This window comes from Aquarana catesbeiana, linkage group LG05, assembly GCF_042186555.1.
Source record: "Aquarana catesbeiana isolate 2022-GZ linkage group LG05, ASM4218655v1, whole genome shotgun sequence".
NCBI classification, from domain to species: domain Eukaryota; kingdom Metazoa; phylum Chordata; class Amphibia; order Anura; family Ranidae; genus Aquarana; species Aquarana catesbeiana.
In genome coordinates, this window is record NC_133328.1 from 123,047,335 (window position 1) to 123,073,330 (window position 25,996).

General features: G+C 42.2%; 1 protein-coding gene across 1 annotated transcript in view; it reads right to left on the bottom strand.

Annotated features, from left to right (window-relative positions):
* Positions 1–25,996, bottom strand: part of SKAP2 (src kinase associated phosphoprotein 2) — a 433,070-nt gene that overhangs the window by 52,916 nt on the left and 354,158 nt on the right. The window lies entirely within an intron of this gene.

Here is a 25,996-nt window from a genome sequence, read left to right on the forward strand (position 1 = left end):
GGAAGATTGGGGGGGTTAAGGGTAAGGACGGGATAGACTAGGGGGAGGAATAGGGGGAGGGGGATTTGACCCCCTGTACCCTGCCCTACTGATTCCTGTCCTCTGTATTGCTGACCCCTGTGCCCTGCCCTACTGACCCTCTGTCTTCCATCCTGCTGATCCCTGTACCCTGCCCTACTGACCCCATCTTTCCTCCTGCTGACCTCTGTACCCTGCCCTGACTCCTGTTGTCCATCCTGCTGACCCCTGTACCCTGCCCTACTAACCCCATCTTCCATCCTGCTGACCCCTGAACCCTGCCTTACTGACCCCCTGTCCTCCACCCTGCCGACCCCTGTACCTTGCCCCACTGACCCCCTGTCTTCTGTCTTGCTGACCCCTGTACCCTGTCCTACTGACTCCCTGTCCTCCAGCCTGTTGACTTCTGTACCCTGTCCTACTGACCCCCTCTCCTCTGTCTCGTTGACTCCTGTACCCTGCCCTACTGACCCCAGTCTTCCATCCTGCTGACTCCTTTACACTGCCCTACTGACCCCCTATCCTCTGTCCTGTGAATCCCTGTCCTCTGCCCTTGTGAACCCTGTCTTTTGCCATGTTAACCCTTGTTTTCCACCCAGCTGACCCCTGTCTTCTTCCCTGATAACCCCTGCTCTCCACCCAGCTGACCCCTGTCCACGTTTTGTTTAACCAAACTCCGTGGCCACACCCACATTTTGCACTGTGTACACCGAAAATCAATTCCTCCCTGAACTGTCAAAATTTGGGAGGTATGGGTCTCCCACAGTTACTACCAGTGTTTAGCCGAGTACTGGTTTGGCATGCTTTACTGCATATACAGACTGATTTTACTGTTGTAAGTTTAGTAACCCTTTAATGACCTTCTCCCCTCCATCATGTGACAGTGTTCAGGTTTGGCGATTGGCCATTGAGACAAGAAAACTACAACCTTGAAGGAAGCATATGCATAAATACCAGGGTCTCCACAAGTAAACGGAGCAGTAGGGGAGCAACCTGAACGTGAGTATCAGGAAAAGGGGGGAGAAGGCATAGCAAGACAACCTATCACTTTACCCTGAATAGACCTGTCACTTCACCCAGAGTACACTATATTACCGAAAGTATTAAGGCGCTTGCCTTGATTCGCACATGAACTTTATTGGCATCCCAGTCTTAGTCTGTAGGGTTTAGTATTGAGTTGGCACCCCTTTTGCAGCTGTAACAGCTTCAACTCTTCTGGGAAGGTTGTCCACAAGGTTTAGGAGTACGTTTATGGGAATGTTTGACCAGTCTACCAGAAGCCTATTTGTGAGGTCAGGCACTGATGTGAACAAGAAGGCCTGGCTCGCAGTCTCCACTTTAATTCATTCCAAAGGTGTTCTATGGGGTTGGGTTTTGGACTCTGTTCAGGCCAGTCAAGTTCTTCCACCCCAAACTCGCTCATCAATGTCTTTAAGGACCTTGCTTTGTGCACTGGTGCGCAGTCATGTTGGAACAAGAAAGGGTCACCCCCAAACTGTTCCCACAAATTTGGGAGCATGAAAATGTCTTGGTATGCTGACGCCTTAGGAGTTCCCTTCACTGGAACTAAGGGGCCAGGCCCAACCCTTGAAAAACAACCCCACGCTATAATCCCCCCTCCACCAAATGATTTGGACCAGTGCACAAAGCAAGGTCCATAAAGACATGGCTGAGCGAGTTTGGGGTGGAGGAACTTGACTGGCCTGAATAGAGTCCTGACCTCAACCCGATAGAATACCTTTGGGATGAATTAGAGCGGAGACTGCAAACCAGGCCTTCTTGTCCAACATCAGTGCCTGACCTCACAAATGCGCTTCTGGAAGAATGGTCAAACATTCCCATAGACACACTCCTAAACCTTGTGGACAGCCTTCCCAGAAGAGTTGAAGCAGTTATAGCTACAAAGGGTGGGCCAACTCAATATTGAAGACTACGGACTAAGACTGGGATGCCATTAAAGTTCATGTGCGTGTAAAGGCAGGCGTTCCAATACTTTTGGTAATATAGCGTATTTTGAAAGGCAGGAAAAGTAGGTTTGTCCTTGTTTTCTTTTGGACAATAGTTGATAGGTAAGGCTTATTGCCTAAGGACAGGGTCATGCCCACATTTTTGAAATGGAGCCCTTGGTAACAAACTAACACCAGAATCAGAGAGAAACACAAAATGTTCCTAACTTTAGTTTAGGCTAAGTGATGGCAAACTGGCTCACTTTAGGATCTATATAAGGGGTAGGCAGTGTCGGCACATCAACTTTTGAGGCATTGCGACACTGACAGCACAGGCATGCCTCCCAAAGACAGATGTATGGTGGGATTTGTAGTTTCAACACAGCTAGAGTTCCAAGGTTACCTTCCCCTGGACTATATCCTTGTTTTATGCACAGTTATGTCATCAATGTGTCTCTGTGCTTCTCTATGCAATGTAGGTAGATTATGGATGGTTCCTGCCCCTATACTCCTCTCAGTTCTGAGGAAAGCAGTGGGCTGGCTCTTAGGAGGAGTTATGTAAATATCAAAATGCCTTGATGGGTGGCTGTCAGACTAGAAAAGTGGGTGTTCCTAGACTGCTCCAGGTAAAACCCACATGTAATACTGACCCTTCATGATTGAAAGAACTGGAATCAAATGAATGAAAAGCGCGGGCCAGGGACAGTAAGGCTGGAGAGAAAAAGGCTAGAAGATGCTCGATGTCTTACAGCCAGGAAATAAAATAGACTTTATCTGACTTGTTGACACTTCTGATGCACACTGAGAGCTTCGCACAGTGTGCAGTGAAATCACAGTAAACAAGGGAGGATTCTGTTCAACTGTACAAGACAGAAAGTTAGGCTGGAGCTCAGCTGTAAACGCTCCTCTTTAGTAAATGGCAGTCAGACATGGGATGGGCTGTAGAGGAGTCTGGTGAAAGTAATGTCAATGAAACACACATAGCAAATAAGATAGTGACACCTACATTCCTAAAAGTAAAATATGTTAAATTCAGACTGATTGTATGTGTTTAGGTGTATACATTTATGAAAGTACAGAAGAAACTATTTACTAGAATGCCATTAAAGCAATCGTAGTTTTAAATTCATAAACTGTAATAGGCAATTCATTTTTGGGCCACATCCCATGTAAAGACAACAGACAATCAACGTTTGCTTGCAAGCATAACGTTGCAATAGCGGAGTGACAATGGATGTAGTGCTAAAACTGCCATACACACCATTAACTGATTGATGGCTTAGCATGCATTCTCTCACAGGCAGAATAATGTATGGATCTCCTCATGCTTGCTATCCCACTGGCGCAATCAGAAATCAGCATGAAAAATACCATTATGCTATTTTTGTGACAAGAATAGAAAATGTACGGTTTGGATTAACATGGAATGCAATGTGTTAATTTTAAAGTGGGAGGAATGGCATTAATTTGAAAAATTATCCACATGCCAAATATTTTGACAAGATACCATGTGTTTGACAATGGCAATCTGCATGTAAATGGCATCGTTTGATGTTGATGGAAGCATAAATACAGACAAGATTCTATCGCCAATCTAAGGTTGTTATATGATCTTTGAACAGCAGGCCCCGTGGATTCCGCGCCACTTTACAACCAAAATTTACATATCATTAGCAAATTTTCAACAAAACGCACTGCTCGAGAATTTAATTAAAAATGTTTTATTATGCCAAAAAATACTGCGTCCAGGCTGAATACCAGTAAGTGAAAATAGAAGATAGAACTCTTATTCTTAGATTAAAAAAGGTATTTATGTTCTGAAAAAATCTAAGCAGTATTAGGACACAGCACAGTGCTGTATTAGTAACAAGAGGTTGTGATTTAAACTGGTCCCTGCTATTGGGGTACAAGTACACAGTACATATGGCGCCCCCAAGAGGAAGTGAAAAGTCACTTATTTCATTAAAACCTTCATCTGAATCTGTAACTATACATTTAACCACTTGTCCTCCAAAAGATCTACCCCCCCCCTTCATGACCAGGCCATTTTTTACAATATGGCACTGCGTTACTTAACTGATAATTGCACGGTCATGCAAGGCTGTACCCAAATAAAATGTATGTAATTTTTTCCCATAAGTAGAGCTTTCTTTTGGTGATGTTTGAAGACCACTGTGCTTTTTATTTTTTGCACTAAAAGAGACTTTTTTTTTTTTAAAACACAATATTTTTTCTATTCTATTCTACTATAAAATATATCCAATAAATAAAAAAAAATCTTACTGCATATTTTTGCTAAAATCCCAATAAGCGTATATTGATTGTTCTGTGTAAAAGTTATAGCGTCTGCAATCTATGCGATATATACTGAATTCTTATTTATTTATTTTATACTAGTAATGGTGGTGATCAGCGACTTATAGCAGGGCTGCGATATTGTGGCGGACAATCTGACACTTTTGGCAGTTTGTGGGAACCAGTGACACTAATACGGTGATCAGTGCTAAAAATATGCACTGTCACTGTACTAATGACATATGGCTGGGAAGTGATTAAACATCTAGGGCGATCAAAGGGTTAAAAGTGTCGGTGTTTTTTTGTACTATATGTGGTGCTATTACTAAGGGATGTGATGGATTTTGCAGGGAAAGAAAATCCATCACATCCCTGCTGACAGGACAGAGCTCTGCCTTGTTTACATAGGCAGAGCCATGTCCAGTCCCTCTCCCTCAACAATTGGTGGGTGCCGGTGGACATCCATTGGCCAGCACCCGCTGATCGGCTTCTGCTGTGACTAATCACAACAGAAGTGGCACGCCCCCTGTCCGGAAGTGCAGAATCACACATATATATATATATATATATATATATATATACGTGATTCTGCACAGCGTGGTCATCCTGTAGCAGTAAATGGGGCGGTCGGCAAGTGGTTCATTTTCTGTACATATTTATTTTTACACATCATCATTTTTATAATATATTACTTTTATATACATAATTATTCCTAATATATATCCATTTTTATTATATATGAATATATTTTAATAGTAATATTGTTTGCACTGCATTTATCTAATTTACCATGTCTTTTATTTGGTGTAATATGTTATCCATGTATAGTCAAGTCTTTTACCTGGTGTAATATGATGGTATTTATCGATTCCTGTATTTATAGTGCAACAATTTTGTTTTAACTGATTTGTATTCCCTTGTCTCACTCCCTGTCCCCAGTAGTAACATTGAATTTCCTGATACTGTCAGTCTGCAAGCCACGGGTTAATGGATCAGCTTTGTCTTCTGTGCTTTTCTCCCCCCTCTGCAAGGGGGTAAAGAATTTCAAGGTCCACTTGTTTGCTGTGGCCCGTCTTTTCTCATCTTAAAATGCTGTTCAAAAAATACTGTTGAGAAAAAAATAGTTAATCTATTTACCATACCCAATTTCTGCCCACAGGGCCAGGCAAGGTAATGTCAACATTCTTAAAGTGAGATCCCATGGTATGCAGAGTACCCCAAATCTCACAAAAATATGCTACTGTGCTGTTTTGTGGCATCAACTTGTGGGATTTGGACTATTCAAATTTCCATGGGAAATGGAAGGAAGGTGAGTTTGCCCCTTTCAATATGGAAGGCAGGGAAAGATAAATATTCATACCCCTTGAAATTTTCCATATTTTGTCCTGTTACAACTAAAAACGTACATGTATTTTATTGGGATTTTATGTGATAGACAAATAAATATGTGAAAAGTGTGGCATGCATTTGAATTCAGCCCCCCGAGTCAATACTTTGTAGAACCACTTTTTGCTGCAATTACAGCTGCAGTTCTTTTTTGGTAAGTCTCTACCAGCTTAGCACATCTAGAGAGTAAAATGTTAGCCCATTCTTTGCAAAATAGCTCAATGTCTGTCAGACTGGATGGAAAGCGTCTGTGAACAGCAATTTTCAAGCCTTGCCACAGATTCTTAATTGGATTTAGGTCTGGACTTTGACTGGTGGGCCATTCTAACACATGAATATGCTTTGATCTAAACCATTCCATTGTAGCTCTGGCTGTATGTTTAGGGATGTTGTCCTGGTAAAAGGTGAACCTCCGCCCCAGTCTCAAGTTTTTTGCAGACTCTAACAGGTTTTCTTCCAAGATTGCCCTGTATTTGGCTCCATCCATCTTCCCATCAACTCTGACCAGCTTTCCAGTCCCTGCAGAAGAAAAGCATCCCCACAACATGATGCTGCCACCACCATGTTTCAAGGTGGGGATGGTGTGTTTAGGGAGATGTGTAGTATTAGTTTTGTGCCACACATAGCGTTTTGCTTTTAGACCAGAAAGTGAAATTTTGTTCTCATCTGACCAGAGCACTTTCTTCCACATGTTTGCTGTGTCCCCCACATGGCTTCTCACAAACTGCAAAACGGGACTTCTTATGGCTTTCTTTCAACAATGGCTTTCTTCTTGCCACTCTTCAATAAAGGCCAGATTTATGGAGTGCATTGCTGTCCTGTGGACAGATTCTCCCATCTGAGCTGTGGATCTCTGCAGCTCCTCCAGAGTTACCATGGGCCTCTTAGCTGCTTCTCTGATTAATGCTCTCCTTGCCTGGCCTGTCAGTTTAGGTGGACGGTCATGTCTTGGTAGGTTTGCAGTTGTGCTATACTCTTTCCATTTTCAGATGATGGATTGAACAGTGCTCCGTGAGAAGTTTGGAAAAGTTTGGGATTTTAAACTTTAGCCCTGCTTTAAACTTCTCCACAACTTTATCCCTAACCTGTCTGGTGTGTTCCTTGGCTTTCGTGATGCTGTTTGTTCACTAAGGTTCTCTAATAAACCTCTGAGGGCTTCACAGAACAGCTGTATTTATACTGAGATAAAATTACACACAGGTAGACTCTATTTACTAATTAGGTGACTTCTGAAGGCAATTGGTTCCATTAGATTTTAGTTAGGGGTATCACAGTAAAGGAGACTGAATACAAATGCATGCCACATTTTTCACATATTTATTTGTAGGGATTAGCCGAACACCCCCCGGTTCCGGCCAGAACATGTGAACAGGCAAAAAGTTTGAGCGAACATGCAAACCCTATTAAAGTCTATGGGACACGAACATGAAAAATCAAAAGTGCTAATTTTAAAGGCTTATATGCAAGTTATTGCCATAAAAAGTGTATGGGGACCCAAGTACTGCCCCAGGGGACATGTATTCATGCAAAAAGAAGTTTTTAAAGCAACCGTTTTTCAGCAGCAGTGATTTTAATAATGCTTAAAGGTAAACAATAAAAATGAAATATTCCTTTAAATATCATGCCTGGGGGGTCCCCTTTGTCTGCCTGTAAAGTGGCACATCTGTGCAATGTGTAGAACAGTGTCACAGCACAATGATATTTCTAGAGGAAAAAACTTAATATGAACTTGCTCGTGGCTGTAATGAATTGCCAGCTCAAGGAAAAAATCGGAGTAGGCTCGCCCCCAAGTCCATACCAGGGCATTCAGGTCTGGTATGGATTTAAAGGGGAACTCCATGCCAAAATTTTAAAAAAAACACAGTGGGGTCCCCCCCAAAATCCATACCTGACCCTTTGGGTCTGGCATAGATTTTAAGGGGAACTCCATGCCAAAATTTAAAAAAAAGACCCTTATCTGAGCAAGCAGCCTGGCAGGCCAGGAAAGGGGGGATGAGCGAGCGCCCCCCTCCCCTCTGAACCATACCAAGCCGCTTGCTCTCAACATGAGGTGGGTGCTTTGAAATCTTATCGGAATCTGGAAGCCCCCTTTAACAAGGGAGCCCCCAGATCCCAGCCCCCCCCCCCCCCTATGTGAATGGGTACATTGTGCCCCTACCAATTTACCAAAAAAATGTCAAAAAGTAAAAACCAAAATAGACAGTTTTTGACAATTTCTTTATTAACCACTTGAGCCCCGGACCATTATGCTGCCTAAGGACCAGAGGTCTTTTTCCAATTTGGCACTGCGTCGCTTTAACTGCTAATTGCGCGGTCATGCAATGCTGTACCCAAACGAAATTTGCGTCGTTTTCTTCCCACAAATAGAGCTTTCTTTTGATGGTATTTGATCACCTCTGCGGTTTTTATTTTTTGCGCTATAAACGGCAAAAGACCGAAAATTTTGAAAAAAAATGATATTTTCTACTTTTTGTTATAAAAAAAATCCAATAAACTAAATTTTAGTCATACATTTAGGCCAAAATGTATTCGGCCACATGTCTTTGGTAAAAAAAATGTCAATAAGCGTATATTTATTGGTTTACGCAAAAGTTATAGCGTCTACAAACTAGGGTACATTTTCTGTAATTTACACAGCTTTTAGTTTATGACTGCCTATGTCATTTCTTGAGGTGATAAAATGGCAGGGCAGTACAAAACCCCCCCAAGTGACCCCATTTTGGAAAGTAGACACCCCAAGGAAATTGCTGAGAGGCATGTTGAACCCATTGAATATTTATTTTTTTTGTCCCAAGTGATTGAATAATGACAAAAAAAAAAAATATTTACAAAAAGTTGTCACTAAATGATATATTGCTCACACAGGCCATGGGCCTATGTGGAATTGCACCCCAAAATACATTCAGCTGCTTCTCCTGAGTATGGGGATACCACATGTGTGGGACTTTTTGGGAGCCTAGCCGCGTACGGGGCCCCGAAAACCAATCACCACCTTCAGGATTTCTAAGGGTGTAAATTTTTGATTTTACTCCTCACTACCTATCACAGTTTCGGAGGCCATGGAATGCCCAGGTGGCACAAAACCCCCCAAAATGACCCCATTTTGGAAAGTAGACACCCCAAGCTATTTGCTGAGAGGCATATTGAGTCCATGGAATATTTTATATTTTGACACAAGTTGTGGGAAAGTGACACTTTTTTTTTTTTTTTTTGCATAAAGTCACTAAATGATATATTGCTCACACAGGCCATGGGCATATGTGGAATTGCACCCCAAAATACATTTAGCTGCTTCTCCTGAGTATGGGGATACCACATGTGTGGGACTTTTTGGGAGCCTAGCCGCGTACGGGACCCCGAAAACCAATCACCGCCTTCAGGATTTCTAAGGGTGAAAATTTTTGATTTCACTCTTCACTGCCTATCACAGTTTCGGAGGCCATGGAATGCCCAGGTGGCACAAAACCCCCCCAAATGACCCCATTTTGGAAAGTAGACACCCCAAGCTATTTGCTGAGAGGCATGGTGAGTATTTTGCAGCTCTCATTTGTTTTTGAAAATGAAGAAAGACAAGAAAAAACATTTTTTGTTTTCTTTTTTCAATTTTCAAAACTTTGTGACAAAAAGTGAGGTCTGCAAAATACTCACTATACCTCTCAGCAAATAGCTTGGGGTGTCTACTTTCCAAAATGGGGTCATTTGGGGGGGGTTTGTGCCACCTGGGCTTTCCATGGCCTCCGAAACTGTGATAGGCAGTTTAGAGTGAAATCAAAAATTCACGCCCTTAGAAAGCCTGAAGGCGGTGCTTGGTTTTCGGGGTCCCGTACGTGGCTAGGCTCCCAAAAAGTCTCACACATGTGGTATCCCCTTACTCAGGAGAAGCAGCAGAATGTATTTTGGGGTGTAATTTCACATATTCCCATGGCATGTTTGAGCAATATAACATTTAGTGACAACTTTGTGCAAAAAAAAAAAAAAAAAAAAAATGTGTCTCTTTCCCGCAACTTGTGTCGCAATATAAAATATTCCATGGACTCGACATGCCTCTCAGCAAATAGCTTGGGGTGTCTACTTTCCAAAATGGGGTCATTTGGGGGGGTTTTGAACTGTCCTGGCATTTTATGCACAACATTTAGAAGCTTATGTCACACATCACCCACTCTTCTAACCACTTGAAGACAAAGCCCTTTCTGACACTTATTGTTTACATGAAAAAGTTATTTTTTTTTTGCAAAAAAATTACTTTGAACCCCCAAACATTATATATTTTTTTAAAGCAAATGCCCTACAGATTAAAATGGTGGGTGTTTCATTTTTTTTTTTCACACAGTATTTGCGCAGCGATTTTTCAAACGCATTTTTTGGGGAAAAAACACACTTTTTTAAATTTTAATGCACTAAAACACACTATATTGCCCAAATGTTTGATGAAATAAAAAATATGATCTTAGGCCGAGTACATGGATACCAAACATGACATGCTTTAAAATTGCGCACAAACGTGCAGTGGCAACAAAATAAATACATTTTTAAAAGCCTTTAAAAGCCTTTACAGGTTACCACTTTAGATCTACAGAGGAGGTCTACTGCAAAAATTACTGCCCTCGATCTGACCTTCGCGGTGATACCTCACATGCATGGTGCAATTGCTGTTTACGTTTGACGACAGACCGCCGATTGCGTTCGCCTTAGCGCGAGAGCAGGGGGCGACAGGGGTGCTTTTTTTTTTTTTTTTTCTTTATTATTTTTCTGCTTTTTTTAATCTTATTTTTAAACTGTTCCTTTCATATTTTTTTTTTTAATCATTTTTATTGTTATCTCGGGGAATGTAAATATCCCCTATGATAGCAATAGGTAGTGACAGGTACTCTTTTTTGAAAAAATTGGGGTCTATTAGACCCTAGATCTCTCCTCTGCCCTCAAAGCATCTGACCACACCAAGATCGGTGTGATAAAATGCTTCGCCAATTTCCCAATGGCGCTATTTACATCCGGCGAAATCTAAGTCATAAAATGCTCGTAGCTTCCGGTTTCTTAGGCCATAGAGATGTTTGGAGCCACTCTGGTCTCTGATCAGCTCTATGGTCAGCTGGCTGAATCACCGGCTGCATTCTCAGGTTCCCTGTTGAGACAGGAGAGCCAGAGAAAAAGACGGTGGGGGGGGGCATTCCCTCCCACGGCTTGTAAAAGCAGTCTAGAGGCTAATTAGCCGCTAGGATTGCTTTTACATGAAAGCCGACCGCTGGCTGAAAAGAATGATACCAAGATGATACCTAAACCTGCAGGCATCATTCTGGTATAACCACTCAAAGTCGTGAATGGCGTACCTGAAGACAAAAAAATGGTTAACAATAAAGCACAGTAAACGGTAAAGTATAAAAAATTGCATACCTGAAAAAGCAAACATGATAAAACATAATAACAATAAAACATTGCAGAATAGAATACAGTAAAAAAGAGCAGAACAATAGAGAGAGAATAGAGAGAGAGAGAACAATAAAACGACAACTATTTTTTTTTATTTTATATATATATATATTTTTTTTTTGACACTTTTTTTGTAACTAACTTTTGTAACTGTAACCGGTTCCAGGTTCGGGTCTCTCAAAATGCGATGGCATCTTGGGAGACCCTGTGAAAGTGTGTCCTAGTCTGTGCAATGCTGTACCCTACGCTAATACTCAACTAGTGAATGGTAGCGTTCAAAACATTCACCAATGCAAAGACCAGGATTGTCAGGACAGGAGGGACAATAATAGCGGGTGTCACGCCTATATCCGCGCTTCCTGCAGACACAACATCTTTTTTGGGGGGGTTCGTTGGGTAGGGGTACTCGGGAGGACATAAAGAAAATGCCTCTCATGCAGCCGACTGCATTTGGTTGGGGATGTGAATGGGGGAAGTACGGGCGCTGCAGAAGTGGTGGGTTCCCAATTAGGATTGGCGAATGCAGCAGGAAGGGCACTATGGGCACGACGGGCCTGTGTTTGTCTTCTTGGTGGCAGCGGGACACTACTTGTGCTTGCCACCTCACCAGCTTGAACTGCACTTATGGGACTCGCCACGTCACCAAGTGTTGCTGTAGTGCTGGTTTGACTACGACCGGGGTGTACTAGGCCGCTGGTGCTTGCCAGTTCACCAAAACGCTACCAAAAAAACTGTTAGCGATCGCAGGGATCAGGCCTGACTCTGCGAACGCTGCAGTTATGTGTTTAGTGTTTTGTAAGTGTCAGTGATCGATCGATACTGCACTTGGGTGGGCTGGGCTGGGCCGGGCGGAGGGGCAAAACGCAGGTGCTAGCAGGTATCTGGGCTGATCCCGCTAACACTGCGTTTTTGGGAACCCTAAACTGCTGGGGACGCTAGTATAGATCTGATCGGATCAGATATTGATCCGTTCAGATACTATACCACTAAGGGAGGTGTATGCTGCGTGCGTGGGTGTTAGCGGTACTGGCGCTAACCTGACGCTGCCTGGGGCTGGTGCTTGCCAGTTCACCAAAACGCTACCAAAAAAACTGTTAGCGATCGCAGGGATCAGGCCTGACTCTGCGAACGCTGCAGTTATGCGTTTAGTGTTTTGTAAGGGACAGTGATCGATCGATACTGCACTTGGGTGGGCCGGGCCGGGCGGAGGGGCAAAACGCAGGTGCTAGCAGGTATCTGGGCTGATCCCGCTAACACTGCTTTTTTGGGAACCCTAAACTGCTGGGGACGCTAGTATAGATCTGATCGGATCAGATATTGATCCGATCAGATACTATACCACTAAGGGAGGTGTACGGTGCGTGTGTGGGTGTTAGCGCTACTGGCGCTAACCTGACGCTGCCTGGTGCTTGCTTGCCAGTTCACCAAAATGCTACCAAAAAAACTGTCAGCGATCGCAGGGATCAGGCCTGACTCTGCGAACGCTGCAGTTATGTGTTTAGTGTTTTGTAAGTGACAGCGATCGATCGATACTGCACTTGGGTGGGCCGGGCGGAGGGGCAAAACGCAGGTGCTAGCGGGTATCTGGGCTGATCCCGCTAACACTGCGTTTTTGGGAACCCTAAACTGCTGGGGACACTAGTATAGATCTGATCGGATCAGATATTGATCCGATCAGATACTATACCACTAAGGGAGGCGTATGCTGCGTGCGTGGGTGTTAGCGGTACTGGCGCTAATCTGACGCTGCCTGGGGCGACGCATATCACCGCCGGGCGATCAGGGGGCTAAACCTTTATTCGGTAATAAACGGCGGGTGCCCTGACACTATAAAAAATGAACGAACTAACCAGCGTCAACCGTAACGTTTATACGGTGATCAGTGGTGAAAGGGTTAACTAGGGGGCCATCAAGGGGTTAAAACATTTATTAGATAGTATATGGGGGTCCCTGACACTATAAAACGCTAACGGCGAACCTAAATATTTACGTCCCTAACTAGCGTCACCAGTGACACTAATACAGCGATCAGAAAAATGATCGCTTAGCAACACTGGTGACAGGGGGTGATCAAGGGGTTAAAACTTTATTAGGGGGGTTAGGGGGGTACCCTAGACCTAAAGGGGGGTAATACTAACTGTCCCAACACTGTAACTGTCACAAACTGACACTATGCAGTAATCAGAAAAAAACAAAAAAAAAAAAAAAAACCTGCTGGTGTCAGTTTGTGACAGGGAGGGGGGGGGGGGGATCGGGGGGCGATCGGGGGGGGGATCGGGGTGTTTTGTATGCCTGGCATGTTCTACTGTGTGTGTAGTGTGTTGTGCACTTACATTGATGTCTTCTCCCCTCGGCGCTGGAACGGAATACCGAGCTGAGGGGAGATGACATCATTTCCTTTGCTGCTGTTTAGCATACAGCAGCAAAGGAATGTTCCCATTGGCCGGCGGCGATCGCGAGGGGGGGGCCACGAACGGATGGCCTCCCCCTCATCTCGGATCGCCGGGGAACAGAACGGGACCGCCTCGGGCGGCGGGGGGGGGTCCGATCGAACCCCCCACCCGCGGAAGGCAAATCACGTACATGTACGTGATTTTGCCTGCCCGTGCCGCTTTGCCGACGTAAATCGGCGTTAGGCGGTCCTTAAGTGGTTAAAAAAAAAAAAAAAGTGTCCCGTGATGTACATCCATCATCAATCATGCCACCCGACGGACACGAAAAATAGAGAAAAAAAAAGACGAAAAACCCCCACCTCCATGGGAGGCCTCCTGGCGACTGCTGTCTTTTTGGAGCCCGTGGGGTATGTCGAGGGTATTTAACATTCTCACTCTGTGCTAGCCAGTCCTCATGGCAGCACCTTTCTGTGCACACTGCACACTACTTGGAATTCACTTTTCTATATCAGTAACAGGTATTTACATTGTTATTCTTTTCCTGTTTATGCTCACAGAGGCTCGCTCTTATTTTTGTCATCCATACCTGTTTTATGTTTTTTTTTTTTCTTTTTTTTTCTGATCTGCTCTTTCCTCCTCACACACTATCTCCCTTTACACTCACTTGTTCACCTGCACCTTCCCACAATATACCCAATCTACCCAATATATGTGGTTATGCACCCGGTCCCTCTTCTGTGGGTCCCTTCCACAGCTCCCGGTACAGACAATTCGGACAGCCTCTGACTCCTCGTCCCCCATTTTCCAGACTTAATATGATGTACATATCCTCCCCATTGACGGGTACAACATTGGATTATACTGGTCTACTCATGTTTTGCTTTTTATAGATTTGTGTGCACCTGCCCCTGAAGAGTGGTATTATCCACGAAACGTGTCGGACTAATTTGGATGCAGACGCCCCTACTTAATACATTATCTTGAGTTCTCCATCTACCATGTAATTTTAAGAATATTTACTACATCCAGGATTCGTTCCACACCACACAGTGGTTGGCTGGTTGCTACTAATGTTTATTTCTATATATGGTCTGTAATATGTGATTGACAATTTTATTCATTGCTGCATGTATCATGTCATTTTGCCATGTTCCTTGTTTCACCAATAAAACATGTTTTTGATATCTACTCATCTTCTAGCCTTGTGCACTCACCTCATTTAAAGTCCCAAAAACCCCCTTTAATTTTCGCAGATTTAGGGATGGAGACATGTGACCCATATGTCTCATTTAAAGTCCCAAACTCCCCCCTTTTAGTTCATGATATGGATTTGGGGGGGGGGGGGCACACGCCAATTATGGCATGGAGTTCCCCTTAACCACTTGAGGACCAAACGCTGCAGTTATACTGGGGCAGGTTGGCTCCCCTGGGTGAGCCGTCGTAGCTGTATGTTGAAAAAAGGAGGGGTGTGGAGGCGCCAACTGTGGTAGCTTGTTTATGCAAAAATAAAAGTTAGTGTAACAATTACACTTACTGGTTCGCAGGGTGGAGGTGTTTCTTAGAGATGGAAAGTGTCCTGGGATGTGCTGTTATCTTGTTTCCGGCTTGGATTTCATTCCTCTAAAGGCCAGTAGAAGGAGCTGTGAGCCCCGAGCGCGTAGCCTGTACTATCCCTGCATTATCCCCAACACCAGCCTGGACGTTTGCCGTGCAGCAGTGACGTCATTTCCTCTTCCGCGCTCCAGAGTGGTCAGCGTGGAGCTTTCCATGCACTGGATGCAGCGGTTCAGCCTGTGTACAGACTCCACACCCAGACGCCTGAAGGAATGAAATCCAAGCCAGAAACAAGATAACAGCACATCCCAGGACACTTTCCATCTCTAAGAAACACCTCCACCCTGCGAACCAGTAAGTGTAATTGTTACACTAACTTTTCTTTTTGCATAAACAAGCTACCACAGTTGGCGCCTCCACACCCCTCCTTTTTTCAACTTTGATTATCAACAGAGGTAATGGACACCCTCTGAGGATGGCTGCCTCCTTATTCTAGAATTTACCTGCCTTATTTTAATGTGCTATTATAGCTACCATTGTACTATTTACCTTAGACATCACATGTTGCGGAGCGCCGGAAACCCCCCCCTTTTGTTTCGTAGCTGTATGTTGGCTGCTTTAAGAGAATTAGGGGGCGCGCGCTCCTGCCAGAGGTGCATCCGCGGCACGATGACGGAGCCGATTTGCATGCCCAGCGGTCGCGATGTCTGCCGGACACCAGCGATGTCTCCGGAGAGAGACAGAACGGAGGTCTGTCAATGTAAACAGATGGATCTCCTTTCTGTCAGGGGTGAGGAGACTGATCTGTTGTTCCTACTGCTTAGGAACAGTGATCGGTCTCTTCCCCCAGGCAGTCCCATCCCCCCACAGTTAGAAACACTCCCTAGGACACACATTTCACCCCTTAATTGTACCCTAGTGTTAACCCCTTCCCTGCCAGTGACATTTATATAGTAATCAGTGGCTATTATTAGCACTGATTGCTTTCTAAATGTCAGTGGTCCCAAAAACGATTTTAAAAGTGTCTGATCTGTCCGCTGCAATGTCGTAGTCCTGATAAAAATCACTAATCACCGCCAATACTAGTAAAAAAAAAAAATTATAATAAAAATACCATAAATCTATCCCCCTGTAGACGCTATAACTTTTGCGCAAACCGATCAATATATACTTATTGTGATTTTTTTACCAAAAATATGTAGAATACACATCGGCCTAAACTGAGGAAGGAACTTGTTTTAAAAAAAATAAATTTGGGGGGGGACCCTACGCTGTTTTTTTTTAAGTTTGGCGTGGAGTTCCCCTTAAAATCTATATAAATATTGATTATATGAATATTTTTTCAAGGCATTGTATGTAGTAACCTTTTTTCTCCACTAGCTGTTTTTCTTCTTTCTTCTTTTTTTTTTTAATGTATTTTTTTTTTTTAACAGCTGTGTAAAATAGGGGAGCCTGCCATTGCTGTACAGATATAATAGACAAGGGCATCCCCAACCCTGAAGTGCTGGAGAATCAGCATTAACATATTCATACACATAAAATACACTTCATACAAATGCTGGTTTGCTGGTTGGGATATAGGCTGGATCAACTGTATAGCAAATTATTATTTTTTTATTGTTAGTATGTGTTGTACATCATGCTAACCTATTAAGCAACACTTTGGTCTATATAAGCAGCACTATGGGTTTTATTTACTAAAGGCAAATCCACTTTGCACTGCAGTCACTGTAGATCCGAGAGGGACATGCAAGGAAAAAAAAAAAAAGCATTTTTGCTTGCACATGATTGGATGATAAAATCAGCAGAGCTTCCCCTCATTTCAGATCTACCCCTCAGATTTACAGTGACTGCACTTCCAAGTGCACTTGCAATGCACTTGCAGTGCAAAGTGGATTTGCCTTTAGTAAATCAACCCCAATGTGATTAATTTACTAAAGGCAAATAGACTGTGCACTTTGCAAGTGCAATTGCACTCATTTTCCCCAGAGCATAGTGAATGTGGTAAAGCTCTGATGATTTCCAGCATCCAATCATGTGCAAGCAAAAATGCTGGTTTTTGAGGGTTTTTTTTGGTAAATTCACCCCTTTGTCTACAAATTTACTCCAGTCCCTGTGCCCAGCAGGTGCTTGAAATCCCAGTCTGCCTACTATATATAAGGGTATTTGGGAGGAAACCAATTACCAATTAGCAAGTTTTTGGTTTAGGGGAGGAAACTGGAAATTGGAGAATCTAACTGCCCACTGGAAGAAAAGATTGTAGCATTGTAGAAGTGTGGTTTTGAGTATTATTTGTTAACTGGTGCCTATAATTAAACAAAAAGTTCATATTGTCCTATACGCTGAAGGATTCACCTTTAGAAAATATGAAATATCTGAAATATTGTATCTGTAACAATGTTTCAAATGCTAATCTACAGTTGTGAGAATTAGGACTGAAAAATAAATAATGAAGAAAAAGTAAATGGCTATAAACCTAGCGGCTTGCCTTTCTTCTGGTGTACACCAACACCAGACTTGAGAAGAAAATTAAATGCAGTATGTTTCCAGTTGCTTTTATACATAATTATTTTTTCTTGGCTGCTTTGACTTGCTTGTGATTCTTCAGAGTGCCTTTGAGTCACTTCTGAGTTACTTTCATATTCAATTCTATTGGGAAGAAGAGCAGCTGATATGCAAACCAATACCTGTGTATATGAACGCTTAACAGCTTGTGTGCATAATGTTGCTATATATATATATATATATATATATATATATATATATATATATACACACACACACACACACAGTATACACTGTATATCCTCATTAATATATAAAAAAAATGTATGTGATCATATCTCCTCTGTTCTCATCTGCATAATGTGCTTAGAGAGCTGGGGGTGGAGACTGCAGGGGGGGCATGTCAGCAGGAGGCAGCGAAACAGCAGTACACTGATCTTCCTAGTGAAAAGCTGTGACAAAGGGGCCCTGCGCGGCTCCGAAACGTTGCACTTGTCTCTGTGATGTGATCTCTCTGCAATAAACAAACCTTTGGACGGTGATTGTTGATCCATGGTGTGCTGGCGAATATGTACATTTGCTTGATGTTTCCAGGACCCAGCTGGTAATCGTTGCAGCACCCACCATTTTACGAGCCTTGCTTGCCAGGAACGTGTGCGATAGGAATATAGATAAGACTCAACATACATGTGGACATTACCTGGAGCGATCTGCATTAGAATGGCTGCCAAGGAAAGCCCACTCCTAAATCCACTTATGAAGGCATTTTACTATTTGTATAATTCCTCCCAAGAGCCAGTCCTTTGTTTGCATTAGAGCACCAGGCTTATGGGGAATACTGAAGCAGGATGCTGTGATGTTTTCGGGAAGCTAGGTACAACACACTGCAGGTGTTTCATCAGATTAGGCGACCTGTCAGATTTTGTAACGGAAGTGATGTCTTGTTGCCGCCATCTTGCTACACCCCACACTCCTCCACAGTAAGGATTCAGTGAGAAGGCAGGAAGCGGACATCTTGTTACACCCACCAGGGTTTTGCATTTCACACTTATTTTTAACACTAAACAGAGCTTATAAGGTGAAATACAGGATTTAGAAATCCGACTGACTGTTTAGATGTTGAATGTTAAAAGCAGCGGCAAGCCTACTGATCTCACAGGTTTGCTAATCTGACAGAACACCTCTGATTTTATAATTTAACATGTAAACAGTCAGACGGATTTGTAAATACTGTATTTCACTATATAAGCTCTGTTTATTGTTAAAAATAAGTGTGAAATGCAAAATTCCGCTGGGTGTAACAAGATGGCCGCTTGCCCCCTTCTCAGTGTATCCTTACTGTGGAGGGGTGTAGCAAGATGGCGGTGACGGAACGTCACTTCAGTTACAAATTCTGACGGTCGCCAAACCTGATGAAACACCGGCTCCTCCTGTCAGCCATGATCTGCTTACATTTCATAGAGAAGCACCGAATCCCTGTGGTCACACATCAATGGGTCTAAAATAAGGTATATACTGAAAGCAAAAAGGGTTATTTCAAATTTAAAAATGTCATTAGGATGTTGAGGAGAGGGGTGGATCCAGGGAAGGCAAAATGTAAATGGACTGAACTGAAACATTGCAAAAGAAAGCATTTAAGTAAAATCATTCAGCACTAAGAATATGCATTGTCTGGTGTTTACAACTATAGAAATATAGAAGAAAATAGCACTGAAATAAGGTACAAGAACTGGTACTTCTCACAGAGAGAGTTAGATGGTTATCTTATTTCTGACTAGCACAAAAAAAAGAAAGTAAAACAGTTTTCAAGTGTTGTAGTTTTTCACACAATATTTGTACAATTATTTAGGTATCCTGCAGCGGTGAAATACTGTACAGTATGATGTGCTTACTTCCTTTGTAAAAAGCACACTGCGAACCTAAACACTTACAGCAACCTGTTTCTGCTTTCCTGTGTGGACCATGAAATCAGCCCTTTGTTTCCTGTCCACATGTCATACTAGGAAGAGAACGGAAAGGGACTTCCTGATCATGGTCTCCATGTCCACCCTGCTCCTGACAGGAGGAGAGGGGTGATGTATATGGCACGTACAGCTGACAGGGCGACCCAGACTACATTTCCTTTCAGGACACAGTTAAGATAGAACCACTATGCTTATGCTGTACAGAGGTGCTAAGTCCTGATAAGAAGCACATCGTCTTCAGTGCCGGTGTCATGTATTATCTGGTTTATTTAAACTAAAATATGCTTCCCTCCAGCAGAACCTAATTTTGCATTAACTTAGGTTACTATGATTCCACAAACCCCAAGAAAACCACTGGACACAGCTGAAATACCCATGAAAGAATGGGTTTACTTGCAAAAGTGTTGGTTGTTCTTTGTTCACCTTTGCCACAAAGCAGAACAAAACAAATGACACTACTTTTTCTTGATTCACACACAACCTATGCTTTAAGGGTGTCTCCTATGTAACTCTGCATTAGGGGAAAAAAGTGTAAATCACAAGATTGGGGAACAGAATAAAATCCTCTTATGCAGGTAAAACACATCACATATAGCATAAACCTGATCGTACAGATTTTGGAAATAACATTCATACCAACCTTTGTACAAAAAAATTTCAGTACATTCAATGACATGATAAATGCTTTTTGAAAGTACATTTTCATTTGATTCTAATTTTCTATTTTGGAGCAAATAGACTTCTCTAAATAACAACCACATACGCTGTTAGAAAGTCATTTGTTTGAGAGAATTTTGCCATCCTGCGCCTTCGAATTTTCTAATCATTGCAGTCAAAAATGAACGTCATTTTGACCCCACTAACAATTAGAAAATTAAATGAATGTTCTTAAAACAAACATTTTATAACAAAATTCTACTAGTGTATGGCAAGCTTGAGTAACTCAACTTAATCTGAAAGAGAGAGTAAGTTTGCCCATACATTCAATTGTTCAACCAGTGGGCTGAAAAAAAAAATGGTCTGATTCTTCCATATACACATTCGATGTGGATGGAGGAATCACTCCCATTGTGCTATTGTATTCTGACAGCGGGGAACCTGACAGCAGAATACAGTGATCAGTGTTGCTGGCTATAACCGGCAGGAAAAACCTGACAGGCTGGCTTGATATATCGACTTGTATACAACCAGCTAGCCCATACATTGATTGAAATGTATTCGGTTCCTCCTGAACTGGTTGGATTTCAATCCTTAAATTTTGAAAACGTATTAAAAAAATGAAATTTTCCCAAATTGTTTTGCTTTCCCTTTAAATACCTCTCACAAATACCTCATCACAATATCATCATTTACAGTGGGTATAGAAAAGAATCACCCCCTTTAAAATAATCACATTTTGTTGCTTTGCAGCCTGAAATGAAGACAGAAGACAGACACAGTTTTTGTTTTATCCAGCTGTAACTTATAACATCCAAGTGAAAGATATAACACTAACATGTCAGAAAAAAAAATTAAAAAAACAGAGCCGCTGAGTTGGAAAAAGGATCACCCTCCTCCTAAAAATTACTTTTAAACTCAATCAGGTGTAGCTAATCACCTTCTCAGTGGCATACAAAGCCATTTGACTTTCAACTATGATCAGCTGGGGTCATTTTGATTATCTCAGCATGAAAAGAGCTTTCCTGGAGCATGCCAGTCCCTGGCAATGCAACTGAAGCAAACAATCAACTATGGATGACAAGGCACTGTCAAAAGATTTCTGGAAAAAAGTTGTGGACAGGCACAAGTCAGGAGGTGGATACAAAAAAATTTCAAAGGCTTTATCAATGCCTAGAAGCACAGTGAAGTCTATTATTAAGTGGAAGGTATTTGGTACAACACAGACCCTCCCTGGATCAGGGATTCTCCAAACTGGATGAAGGAGCGAGGAGGAAACTGGTCAAAGAAGCTACCAAGAGGCCTACAGCAATTCTGAAGCAGTTGTAGGAATTTATGACAGAGTGCCCATTCAAAACATAATAAAACTACTAAAAGTAGAGTCCCAGAGAAATGTTCCAAGATAAGTCAGGATGAGGAGTCCCACATAGCATGAAAGCGATGAGAGACAGGATAGAGCAGGTTTCACCAGCCAAGTCGCAAAACTGTGGTTACCAGAGATTGTGTGATCCCCTAGTTAAGAGTGGTCATGGTCAATCCTTGCTTCCTTTACAATAGCCAAGCCAGGGCTCCAGACCATTTGGATATCCTCCCCTGTCGGCAGATAGGATGGCACTAAGGAAATAGGCAGGTGAATACCAGCAGTATAGCAATCAATCTTGCTTCCCAGGGGGAACGACCTTTCTGTGTTTACATGCCTGTTTTACCGCTACCTATGTGAGTGTTACTCTGTTTTTAATAAATTGGTTTTAAACATTATCACACTATGTGGATTACCTTTTTCATTGCATGCCTGGTGACTTGGAGTTATCCCAGTGGGGGAGTTGCATACTGAGGGCTATACCTCTGTATTCACCTGCCTATTTCTTTGGTGCTATCTCCTGACAGGGGAGGATATACAAACGGTCTGGAGCTCTAGCTTGGCTATTGTAAAGGAAGCGCAGATTGACCACTCTTAACTAGGGGATTACAAGATCTCTGGTAAGCGCAGTTTTGCGATTTGGCTGGTGACACCTGCTCTATCCTGCCTCTCATCACTTTCACGGCATGTGGGACTACTCATCTTGACTTATTTTGGAACATTTCTCTGGGACTATACTTTTAGTAGTTTCATTATGTTTTGAACACCACATACATGTTCACTATATGTTTTTACATTTTTTTCAACTTAGCATTGCACTATTTGTTTTGTATTTTATAGTCGAGTAACTGGATATTGTGCGCAGCTGCTGTTTTTTCTCGGTTTTTCACTATTTATTCTGTTTTTTGTATTAAAGAGCAGCCATTGTGTGCATAGGACAACGATTATCACAATAACACAAATTATCCACAAATGTGACTTGTATGGGAGGATTGCAAGAAAAAAGCCACTCCTCAAGTAGGGCCACATGCAGTCACGACTGAGCTTTGCCAAAACACACTTTGAAGATTCTAAGGCCACATAGAAAAAGGTGTTATGGTCAGATGATACTAAAATTTAATTATTTTCCTCAACACCAAACGATATGTCTGGCAGAAATCCAATGCAGCTCACCATCCAATTAACATCACTCCTACAGTAAAGCATGGATGAGGTAATATCCAGTTATGTTGGTGTATCTCTGCAGCAGGGACTGGAGCACTTGTCAGGATAGAAGTAAAAATGGATGGGGCAAAATACGGTCAAATTCTTGAGGAAAATCTGCCCTCTGCCAGAAAGTTGTCAATGAGAAGAAGGTTTACCATCCAACATGACCATGACCCAAAGCACACAGCAAAAATGACCATACAATGGTTGAAGGAAATAAAGGTGAATGTGATTGCATGGCCTAGTCAGAGCCCAGACTTAAACCCCATTGAAAATCTGTGGAATGGCTTGAAGACTGCAGTCCACAAACGGTCACCATCAATTTTTTATTTTTTTTTTCTCAAAGAAGTTTATTGGGAAAAAAGAAAATTGAGTACTGTCCGTGATACTTTTTTTATTTGCACTAACATACAATTTTTCAGGACAAGCTTTCGGGGTATGTCCCCTTCTTCAAGGTCCAAGCAGTACTCAGAGTAGAGTACGTAGAGTCCAAGAGTACTGCTTGGACCTTGAAGAAGGGGACATACCCCGAAAGCTTGTCCTGAAAAATTGTATGTTAGTGCAAATAAAAAAAGTATCACGGACAGTACTCAATTTTCTCTGTCACAATTGCACTAATATGGCTACAACAAATCAAGTATGAGGGAAAAAAGAACAAAGAGATAAACAAGACATATAATTAAGATTCCAGATAATACATTGTTACAACCATTATAACAAGCAATCACGTTCCACCATTGGATTATATGGATTATTCTCAGAGCACGCCCACCGTACAACTCAGCAGGGCCAGCTAAGTTTCACATTAACAAGTGATTCTACAATCAAAATCTCTATGACAAATATATTAAAACAATAGTCTGTCCAATACCAAATCCACTGGAGAGAGCCCGGGGTATCTAACCATGGTGACCACAGTTTAGTAAATTTACCAGGGCGTCATCTGTGTTGGAAAATATACTTCTCCAAACACAGGGTGTCCCCCGTTTGGGTAGTACATTCTTTTACCGTAGGAGGGTCAGTTGCCTTCCAATGTCTGAGAATAAGCTTACGAGTATGAAAAAGAGCTCCAGCAATGGCCTGTTTAGGATTACTCTCAATTGGGAGGTCATCCAGAATACCTAATATACATGGTTTAGGGTCTGTCTGGATGTTGACCTGAAATACCCTATTAATAGCATTAAGAACCCCTGTCCAGTATAAATGTAACTTAGAGCAGCGCCATAAAAGATGAATTAGGTCTCCATGATCCCTAGAGCATCTAGGGCATTCAGAGTTGTCCCTTACTCCCATTTTAAATAATCTTGCAGGCGTGAGATGCACCCGCAAGATAATATACAATTGGGACAGGCGTTTTGCCACATTAAGAGAGCATAGGTGAACAGCTTGTAAGGCTTCCTCTCACTGTTCCTCCTCAAATGTGCCCACATCTCTTTCCCACTTGCTTGCCACCCCCAATGGAAAACCTTCTAGAAAAAACAGATAATAGCATTGAGTAACATCTGGAATTAAATCCCTTGTAATAGGTCACCTCCTCCATATAATGGAATATGGGGGTTGGGGATAGCAACCATAGAGCCCTGCTTGATTGTGCCCCGACAGCATGTTGGAGCTGTAAGTAGTAAAAAAACATTGATTGCGCAAGTCTAAACTGTTCCCATTAATTTAAGAAAGGAGCACAATTTACCATCAGAAAAAATGTGCCTCAGGTGCATAACTCCATGTTGCCTCCACCAAGCCCCACATGTCAGTGACTGCATCTCCTTGAAGTACCCATTGTCCCAAATTGGGCTATAACTAGTGAAGCCATTAACATCCTGTAACACCTTTTGCATCAGGACATATGTAGGGAAGAGTTTATTGGATTCAGCATAGACCAAGGCCTCTAGACCCATATCTACATATTTTAACCCTGTTACATGACACATAAGGGCCTTAATTGGATCAATATTACCACCTGCCTCTACAAGCTCCAATGACATAGCTCAGGCAATATGCTGCAGTTGTAGTAAAGCTGTGGGTTAGGTAAGGCCAGGCCTCCCGCATCTTTGGATTTCTGCAGTTGTTTCAACTTTACTCTTGGGGGTCTGTTGAGCCATAAGAAGGACCGAAAAATGGAATTGATGATGCAAAATATTTTAAGAGGAACAACCATGGGGTGTTATGTAAAATATAAAGGAGCTGTGGCATAAAACTCATTTTTATAAGATTCACTTTTCCTACCAGACCGGTCAAATTTAACTGAAGTTGAACAGTTCTGCAAAGAATAGTGGGCAAACATTGCAAAGTCTAGATGTGCAAAGTTAGTAGAGACATATCCCAACAGACTAAAGGCTGTAATTAAAGCAAAAGGTGATTCAACAAAAATACTGACAGCACGGGGGCGATCCTTTTTCCAACTCATTGATTCTGTTTTTACATTTTTTTTTTCACATGTTGGTGTTATATCTTTCACTTGGATGTTATACGGTGCACTGCGTAAATACAGCTGGATAAAACACAAACTGTGTCTGTCTTCATTTCAGGATGCAAAACAACAAAATGTGATTATTTTAAAGGGGGTGAATATTTTCTATACCCACTGTATATGATCTAACTGTTTTCCAATGCACAGTACCATGATATTGCTAGGCATCACTGACACATTTTACTGAGTTCATCATTATGCTGAATGGCCCTTAGCCAACACTTTAAATGTCACCTCTGTGACCAATAATACACTTTACTTGTAAGAAAAGCCCCACCTCTCCAGTATGGACATTAGGGAAACAGAACAAGGGTAGAGATCCTTATGCTGTTTCTTCCATCAATGTCAACACTGGAGAACTATAGGCCATAAGGTAGGATACATTTCCATTCCCATAACAGCCACCGGGGGTGTCATTGGAGACAAAATTATTATATTATAGGAATCACCCCGCTAGGACAGACCTCAAAGTTTGTCAAAACCATTAACTCTACAACACTGTTCCCATGGCTCTGGGGGAGTTTTTCAAGTTTTTAGGCAAACTCTCCTATTATAGTTTAAGTGTGACAAGCTGTTTTTGTTTAGGTAGTTCACTTGAAGACTTTTGCCGCCTGGATAATACGGTAGACTTCTGTTGCGGACCTCTCTACGTCTAGGTGTTTATTCTTCTCATTTCCATGCTATGGTTGTACCAGGAGTCGGGCTTCTCTTCTCTAATTCGATTGTTCTCCGCTATAATCATATTCAATGAAGATATGCATGGCCAACATTTAAACAGGCTGCAGATCAATTAGTGGTCTTAGGTTTATCTGATTTTT